General features: G+C 47.0%; 1 long non-coding RNA gene across 1 annotated transcript; it reads left to right on the forward strand.

Annotated features, from left to right (window-relative positions):
* The first annotated feature begins 33 nt into the window (after positions 1-33).
* Positions 34-6,201, forward strand: LOC128790194 (uncharacterized). The gene is made up of 3 exons (XR_008431656.1): positions 34-1,170; positions 4,209-4,282; positions 5,982-6,201. It is a non-coding gene; the product is annotated as an uncharacterized LOC128790194 (long non-coding RNA).
* The last annotated feature ends 2,812 nt before the right edge of the window (positions 6,202-9,013 follow it).

Consider the following 9,013-nt stretch of genomic DNA (forward strand, 5'->3'; position numbering starts at 1 on the left):
TGTTTAAATTAAAGGCCAAAGGAAGAAAAGACCCTCTCCAATGTACACTTAATGCATATAACGTACTTCCCTTGCACCACCCCCCGCCTCAGCTTCAGCCTTCAATCCCCCTTCACACGGGTATAGTGGCTCTGTACTCATGAGCTCTTTCATGGCGGTTAAGCTGCTAAAATGTACTGACAGCTTAAGAAATGAATGAGAATTTTTTTTTCAGCCATGAAGAAAGGGTATTTAGTAACCACGCTTCGATGGCATCATGCTTCCATGAAACGAGTCCGGACACTTTGGTTTAACAATCAGTAATATCACATTCGGTACAGTAAATGCTTCCATATACGCTTATATAATTCTATTCCCCCTTGACTAGAAGCTTGCCTTATTTATTCCAGGTTACCTGGGCAATTAAGGTAAGGACTGCTCAGCAGATACTGATACCCTGCTGCTAAGGCATGGCGAATGGGGACAGAGCAGTGCGCTAACAAAGAGAGAGAGTTAGTCAAACATTTTGAAGAGGGGTGAATGGGACTGAAGGTGGATGGATGAATGGAGGCAAAGAGGGAGAGGAAGAAGCATTCAATGGTCCAGACTTCTCTCTGCATTTGTAGATTTAAGTTTAGGTGTCCGCCTCTAGCCAGCTTCCAGTTAATCCTCAACAGCTTCTAGTGATTAGAAGTTAGTCTATTTAGCATGCTATATCCTTCTTCCATAGGTTTTAGTTACAAGTTATACGATTAGGATTGCGAGAACAGTAGTGAACTAAACTTCCCAGTAAGAGGTCTTCACACCAGGGAAGTGTTACTTTGCTGCAGCAGCCCTGCCTCGTCAGTCATTAGGAAGCTGCAGGTTGTCAGAGGCTTCTCTTGCGCGCACACAAGCGCAGACACACACGCGCACACACACAAAACCACAGCACTAAAACTAAATTAAGAAGCCGATGATTAAGACAAGCGTCTACAAGGCCTGTCATTTCAGCATCCTTCCATCATAACATTGTGGCACCGAGAAATTTGCTTGAAAACCCTGGAAAAAAATGTCTATGGGAGAGCCTCGTATTTGAGGCTGTTAATATCAAATATAGACTGGGATCTGCCTCGGATGCAAGATAGTATTCCGCAGAGGAAAGGAGCACTGCAGAGACCTTGGTGCTATCCGCGCATTCCCGAAACTCTGGTAAGTATCTCTACCTTCTATTGCAGCGTGTACGCACTGTGTAACTGGAACTGGACCGGGTTTGAAATCCGCAGCTATGTTCCCTTCGGGGAACTCCCCCTAAAGATAAATCTGTAATGAAAGGTCCTTACTGGATGACTAATGGTTATTGGCACTCGGTGCCCCTTTAAGGAGAGCAGCACATATTGTGCCGAAGACCTTGCAAGCACACTTTAAATACAAACCTTTTAAGTTTCCCTCCCATGCATACACATCCCTGTTGTTTTTGGGCTAGCTGTATTGTGTCTCTCCCCGCTGCCCCCACCTTATTTAAGCTCTCTAGTCTTCCCTCCCCCCCACCCCATTCAGAACTAATTGCTCAGTTACTTAAATGTTTCAAAAAGAGCTAAATTTCTCCATCCGATGATCTTTTGAGAAGCTGCACTGTACCATAAGGAACCGCCAGCGGGGCACTGTATACCTTAGAGAAGCCTGAGCAACTAGGGGAGAGGTAGCGTTTAAAACAATGACATTAATAAACTAAGTGCACTGAGTTCCATCCTGTTGAACTTTAGGGAGTTTCTTGGGCGGGCAGAGGTTCAACGGAGAACGTCGAAATGGGAAACAATGGCTGTAGGGGCCAGAAAGCTTTGCTGATGTCGTAAGCGTAAAACAAGACAGAATAGTGACAGAAAGAGATCCGAGTAAACATTGGAGTATACATTTCCCACGGCGACTACGCGGAGTGGAGAGGTCTGAATTAAATCGCCTTAATTAAAAGCTGAAGATTTTATTTATTTATTCCCGTAGCTATAGAATGCCATCCACAGAAAGCCTATCTAGGCTAGTAGAGCATCCACTAGATTTATTGTGTTCAGCTGCCACTGCCGCAATTTTTCAGAACAGAATACTTTTATACTCACTGCCAACTTGAAGACCTGCGGGTTTTTAGATCCTATATATCGCTTTTTTTTTATATGCCAGCGTGCAGAAAAGAGCCATTGCACCTGCATAGGCAATAGGTCTATCTGTGTAACAAAAGCTCTCCTTAATTCAGAAACAAAAATATAAAATATCCTTTAGGAATTATCCACAGCGTTATGCAGACGACGATAATAAAATGCAAGGGAGAAATGAATAAGTTAAAAACCATGTTCTGTTCTCCAGATTTAAATACATAGTTTTATATTCTGTTGAATTTACTGTTAAAACGTTCTAGGCCGGTGCTTTGTCGGCGTTGTGATATTGAAGCAAAGAATGTGAAATAAAATACGGGGGGGGGGAAAGAAAAACCTGGGGAGAAAAAAGAAAAACAACAAAACAAACCCCAAGTAGTGCTTGAAGAAGACCTCTAGCTGCTCTTTGACTCCTAAGAAACTGTTGCTGGAATATTTTCATGGTGTTGTTCTAAAGCTCTTCAGCCTCCTATAAACGTAATCTTTGGCAAATGACACATGAGTCTGGCTTTGCAGTTTTTCGGTGATTCGAGAGAAAAGACGCCCTTTCCCCCGCTCCACCCGCCCCCCTCCCCGGCTTCCACCCCTTCCTCAGCAGAAGGACAGATAGCGTCTGTCTCTTTCTCCTAGCGCTGTTCCCATTTCGTCGCTCCGCCAAAGGCATCCGGGCACGGGGGGGCGCCGGTGCCCGGGGGTGCCCATCCGCCCGTCCTACCTGGCCGGGCCGCGCCCGCCGCTGCCCGCTCGCCGCTGCTCCGTGCGTCGCGGCCCAGTCCCTGCACCGCGCCTCCACCGCAGCCCTCGGCTCGGCGGGGTCTCGGACTTGGCTGGGTCAGCTGCGGATCCATATTTTAGGGCCTACAAAAGCGCGTCATTCTCCCCTATCCTTCTATCTTCCCCCGCCCCGGGGTCCCCTTGTAACCACAGCAAAATGCCCGGTGTACAAAGAAAGACACAATCGACTGTACACCACTCTAGGAGAAGGCGTTCGGCAGCCTCGGAGTGAGGATGCTGTTGACTTTCCCCGTGTCAGGGCTCAGGCGTGAGGAGGTGCCGGAGCGAGGTACCGTTCCTCGTTCCTCGCTCGCGGCCGACACCCGAGCTTGGCGGGTGTCGGGATGATGGGGCTGGCGCTAGCGCCAATGAGGCTGCTCGGGAAGTGGACCCTGCCCGCTCCTTGGTGTCCTGGCACAAGTAGGGCTCGCAGGATCTGCCTCTTTGTGTAGCTTGTTCTGAATACTTTTTATGTCGGGCAGGGTGGTCTCCATGTTTTCTTTCTTTCATTCTTCCTTTCTTTAGCGGAGGGAGGGGGGAGTGATGGCAAGGGGCTTGTTGGATGATTATAACCGCTACCACTTAGAAATAAGTTTCTTGGGGAAGGGCTGATATCGTACCCTTGATATCAGTGGGTGTGTCCATGTATTATTTTAATATGATATGCCTTTTATATAGAGCTTGTTTTCCCCCTCCCTCTCTCCCCGGCCTCCCCCTCCCCCCCGCTTTGTTTCTGGAATTTGTTTCGCTTTTAAAGCACCAGCACAAACAAACAAACACACAAAAATGACTGGCAACAAGTTAAATCCCATTTGTGTCCCTCCCACCGAGCACGGACCATGACTCGCTAAAGCCTGGGGCTTGTAGTTTTGCCTCGCTAATAATATGACCAAGAAAATGAAGTGGCTGCAGACAGACTCTCCCGGCATTGACAATGGGGAGAGGAAAAACGTAGAAAGATTTCTCCCGGAATGCATCCCCCTGGTATGGTTTCTTCTCTCCGTCTTTTAGATGAGGCACTCTCATAGACGCTCACACACACTGAGGTTATGTTTCCTAGGAGTTTTTAGAAAACAATGTTTATTATAAACGAGCTATGCACGCTACCAAGTAATGAAATCATGCCGTAGCTACGGAAACTTCAACAAATAAGTAATTTCCATTTGTCTTCTAGCAGAATATTGCAGAGGATGACATTACACTTTATTTTCGTATTCATTTCAAAACACCAATGAAAGGGCAAAGAAAAGTCTCTCAAGTCATTGTACACTTTGGAATTAATTAAACGAAAAATAATTCTTTTTTATTATTTTTTTCCTGCCTTCCAAGGCGACTTCAAGCTAATTTCTGTGGCTATACTAGAGAGGGAATCTGCAAAACAACAAGCGTGGTTCTCACTGAAGGTCGGTATCGTGTCCCGCTAAAGCTTCACTGAAAGCATCTCACAGCGAGCCACTCGCTCGTTCCTGCGCCTTCCCTTAATTTTACCTTACAGAATAATGGAGAAAACATTCGTGTTTGACTGTACTTAAAAACATCTTTTTACACAATCCCACGGTTTGCAAACGATAGTTCAACTTTATCTGCTGTGGTGGGCACGTGTTTTGTCATATGAAATTAACTTGTGAAAGCCTTTGTATAATTTTTTGATTTGTGTTTGTCGACAAGGCAGATCATACCTCTCTGCGCTGATGGTTGATACAATTGCTAAATTAAAGGCATGCTTTCGGCTTTGGAAAACAACAACAAAACTCCAGCCCTCTGAGAGCTCATTCTCAGAGAAACAACATGAGGAGCAGTAGAATAACTCACCGCAGTATTTTGTATGTGTTTACGGTCTCTCCATATACTTCTGTATCATTCTGCGTCTCTATTGTCTGTTCCTAAAGATAGCCAAGTCAATTCTAGGCTTCTCACCTATAATCGCCTAACTAAAAGAACATATGGACAGTATAGTGGCTCTAAATTCTTGGAGGAATGTAATTGGCATGTATTTTCCCCGTGTCTTTTTTCTTCCGTGGTAAATACTAGCAACTGAACTGCTTGTATTGACGTCTTTCTATGTTTGAGCCCCAAGAAACTCCTCAAATCATTGCAGTAAAGTCATCAATCCTTCCTATGCACACTGGAGATTTTTTCCTCACTGCTTGTTCTGCTTCTCATTTCCAAGGACCGCGTGTTGAGCCAACGATCTGGTTTGGGCACTTCTCTGGACTTTCATATTTTCAATCTAAAGCTTTCAGTATGTTGGGACTGAAATAATGATTTTCCACATTTCAAAAGGGACGAGGCTCTATTTATAAATGTTACAGAAGGTTTCGTTACTTCAGGATCAACAAAACAGGAATAGAACTGCAATTTTCAAGAAAATAGGATTTCAAAATATAGAAATAAAAAAGTAGTGGAGATGATGTATAATTCAATCAAATTACAGAAAATTGCTTTAAAATTCAGAACAGTAGCGATCCATTATGTCTCTGTTTTATTAGTGACAAGTACAATTACTCTAAAATAAAGAACAGTGGTGAATATATAATTGGCTGTAATCATGTTAGTGTTTGAATAAAAATGACGGGGACATTTAACACTTTGACAACAAAATGTTCAGAAAGAACTTATTTATTCAAACAGTTTTTATTTGCATCCGCGTGAAGGAGAAACACATTTTTGCTTACGATAAATCCAGGGGTTTTCACTTTCAATAAAAATATAACTAAAAATATATTAATTATTTTACTATCTAAAGCTTAATAAAGTCTCCTGAGTATGACTGTACTATTATTGATTACTCAGTACCCAAAGGACGCCATCTACAGGAAGAGGTCTCTAGGCTTAACACCGTTCTAATCAATGTTGATTTAAAAAAAAAAAATCTGAGTTAATATTCCTCTATAAATCCGGCTCCGATTTTACCCACAACACCGATCACAATATTTGCTTTGTAATTGCTTCTTGTGCTTCAATTCATTATAATTCGACACGATCTAGGAATCTGTTATAGGAGGCCTTTTCTCTGATATACGGCATTTAAAATAATTCATTGAACTCTCCAAAGCAGCAGTTTTTCTCCTTCTAAAGCGACTTTTTTTTCCCCCCTCTCAGGATTGATTTGATCGTCTCTGAAAATGCAGAACAGCCCATGGGATCTCTCATTTCCACCAACCGTGTGGAAGATGCTTGCAGAGCAGCCCTGAAAACAAAACAACTTAGTTGAAGGCAGTTCGTGCAACAATTTGTGTCATGGAATACCTAGCATTTCTTTATCTGTAACTAATTTATTTAATTTTGGATAGTTCAATAAATGTCAGCTATGCCAAGCATACTCCCATGCGTTCTTACAATACATCCTTTGCCCCGTGTCTTGGTGCTTAGAGGTGCCATGTAGCCGTAGCCCAGCAAGGGCTCGGAAACCTATCGAAGTAACAAGAGTGCCCTTTACTGTTTTGACCACACAAACACAGATCAGTGGGAATGGCATATGTTCTCCGTGACGCTACTCCAACAGCCCAGTACAAACTACAGACTACGTAAAATACGAAGAGAGTTAGAAGAAACTTTCAGGACTCCTCTGCCAGGGGGCTTTTTAAAAGTACTATTTTCGGGTTTAACCCCGAACGACTTTTTGTTTTTTTCTTTTCTTATTTTCAATTTTTCTTTACTCCCCCGCCCCAACAAGTCTCCAAATTTCTGCACCTGGTGTGTGTGTGCGTGCTCACAGCGGGGTGGACCCCACACCGATCCGAGCGGGTCCCTCCTGCCGTGAGGCGAGCTCAGCTCGGTCCGACTGCGCCTTCACTGCCGGCTCCCAAGGGTCTCTCCTGCCCAGGCGGCTTTCGCCAGCACTTGTGAAATAAAGTAGCTCTGGTTTCTTTCTACTTCAGATCAGTGATATGAATGGGCTTTGAAAAATTCGGGAGGGTGGTAGAGGAGTGGTGTATAAACTATACAATGAGGAGTCAAAAGGCAGAGGTGCGTTGGCACAAAGGCTGAGGAAAATGACCCACGGTGCAACCTCGATTTTACGTGTTATTTTGTAAACCGGGGACAAAAGCCTGGAAACTATTGTTATTTGTACTTCCACTGGAATGAGGCTCAAAGTTTATACCTAAGGTCCCCTTCTATCTTTTCACTTCTGGGCATTGACGCATTGACCGTGAACGTTCTGAATCTCTAGATTTGGACTATATACTGTCGTATAGCTGTTTTCAGATTTGAGGAAAGCTCAGGAGAGGAGGTTTCCTTCCCTGGGGCAAGCCGCTCCCGCAGGCGCCACCGGGGCTCGGTGGGTCCCTCCCCCGCCGGGAGCCGAGGCGGGGGCGCCCCTCTGCACCGGGAGGTCTGTCATTTCTCGGGTGCCTCGTACCAAATCGCAGATGTCAGCCTTTCCCTACGTGTTCGGGCTGCTAATGCGGGCACTTCACACAACAGAAATGCTCAGCTTGGGAGCTTTTCCCAGGGCCAGCCGCCGACTTCGTGCTTCGCATCTGCCTCTGGCGGCACCGGAGCTTCATGTGGGGGATCCCAGTGTGCGCAGTAGCCTTTACCGATGGGACCGTATTCCCGTGGGAGCCAAGCACCCGCAGTGCTCTGGCCCCTGCAAACCGGCCGAAGCACAAACTCCGTACACTTCCACGGGAACACGCTACCCAGGTTCCCGGCTCGAACCTCCTGTGTGTCTTCCGCAGAGACCCTTTCATCGTCAAATTTCACACCATAAAGCCCCTCACCCAGCAGGCCACCGTATGGCTAACCGAGACAGCCGCGGCCGGGGCCGCAGAAAGGCTTGCCGCCCCTGGGACTCCGAGGTTTCCCCGCGGGACCCGGTGCCCGCGGGGAAGGTGGGGGCCGTGTGCGATTCCGCCCGAGCAGTCCCGCGTGGAGCGGAGCGGAGCGGTGCCCGCTGGCCGCGCCCGGACCGGAGCGGGCGGCTGCGGCGGGGAGCGAGCGCCATCCGAACGGCGCCGGCGACATCTAGTGGCCACGGGCCGCCAGCGCCTGCCGCGCCGCTCCGGCCGGGGAACAGCCAGCGCCCGCGGCAGCGGCACTGCCCGGCCGGCCCCAGAGCGGGGAACTCGTCCCGCAGCCCCGGCCCGTCCGCACGGGCCGCGCCGGCGCTTTTCTAAGCGTTAGGCACCGCTGTGCTCCCCTTCAAACGGCCTAAGGTTTTTTGTGCAGTATTGGTACCAGTACAAAACGGGTCAGTTTTACATTTACCTACACCGGGCACCGAGAAGAGAATTATGCGCACCTTCGTCTCCCCCTCTCGCTTCCAAAAGACTTCCATGAAAAAAAAAAAAAAAAAAAACAGACGCGCCGGCGTGTCAGTTCCTGCCACTTTCACCCTGAGAGATGTCCCCACTGGCAGGCACCGTCCCGGCGAGCACTGCTGGGGCACCTCCCAGACCTGTGAAGAAGAGAGGAGAAAAAAAAAAAAGCAATATTGCGGGGACACTGCTGGCGAAAGGAGCTTCACTATTTAAATCCTAGTGTCAGCTCTCATTAACAGTTCAAGTCATCTTTTCCCCGGGGTAGACCTTGTCCGGTCTATCGACTTAATGGAAAACAAAACACATGTTTGTATTCTATTATTGCAGTCTCGTTCCTTGCCTTACGGAGAGCAAGGACAGGCTTCGTCCGCTTAGTGACAGGCTTCCCGAAGCGACAAAGGTTTCCACTCGTTCCTCCCTCCTGCCCTCCCAGGAAAAGATGAGGATTCCGACGTCCGTCTCCTGCCCTTTCTCATGAATAGGGACTGCAATGGCAGTCATAAGAAAAGGCCTTCGCTGAAGCCGCGGTGGCTAAAAAGAGCCCAAGAAAAATAGTTACTGGTATGTTCAGTAACACTTAGCAAGGCACAATAGTCTCTGCGGGAAGCTTTGGGGGTTATGTGTGCAGCAGGTGAAGTTCTCCGCTCGGATCCAGCTGCCAGGACCACAGCATCTCTCAGCCGGTCGTGAGGAGATGGGCACGCTAGGCAGTAACAAGTGACAGACTGAGAGAGTTTTGAGACAACCCAAAACAAATAAACAAGCTCTCCCAATCTTCCACTGGGAAGATGCCTTTGATAAGGAAGCAGAGAAAGTTTTGAAGAGCTGCAGACATTTTTGCAAATGTATTTTAACTGATCTAAGTAG

This window comes from Vidua chalybeata, chromosome 6 (genome assembly GCF_026979565.1).
Source record: "Vidua chalybeata isolate OUT-0048 chromosome 6, bVidCha1 merged haplotype, whole genome shotgun sequence".
NCBI classification, from domain to species: Eukaryota; Metazoa; Chordata; class Aves; order Passeriformes; family Viduidae; genus Vidua; species Vidua chalybeata.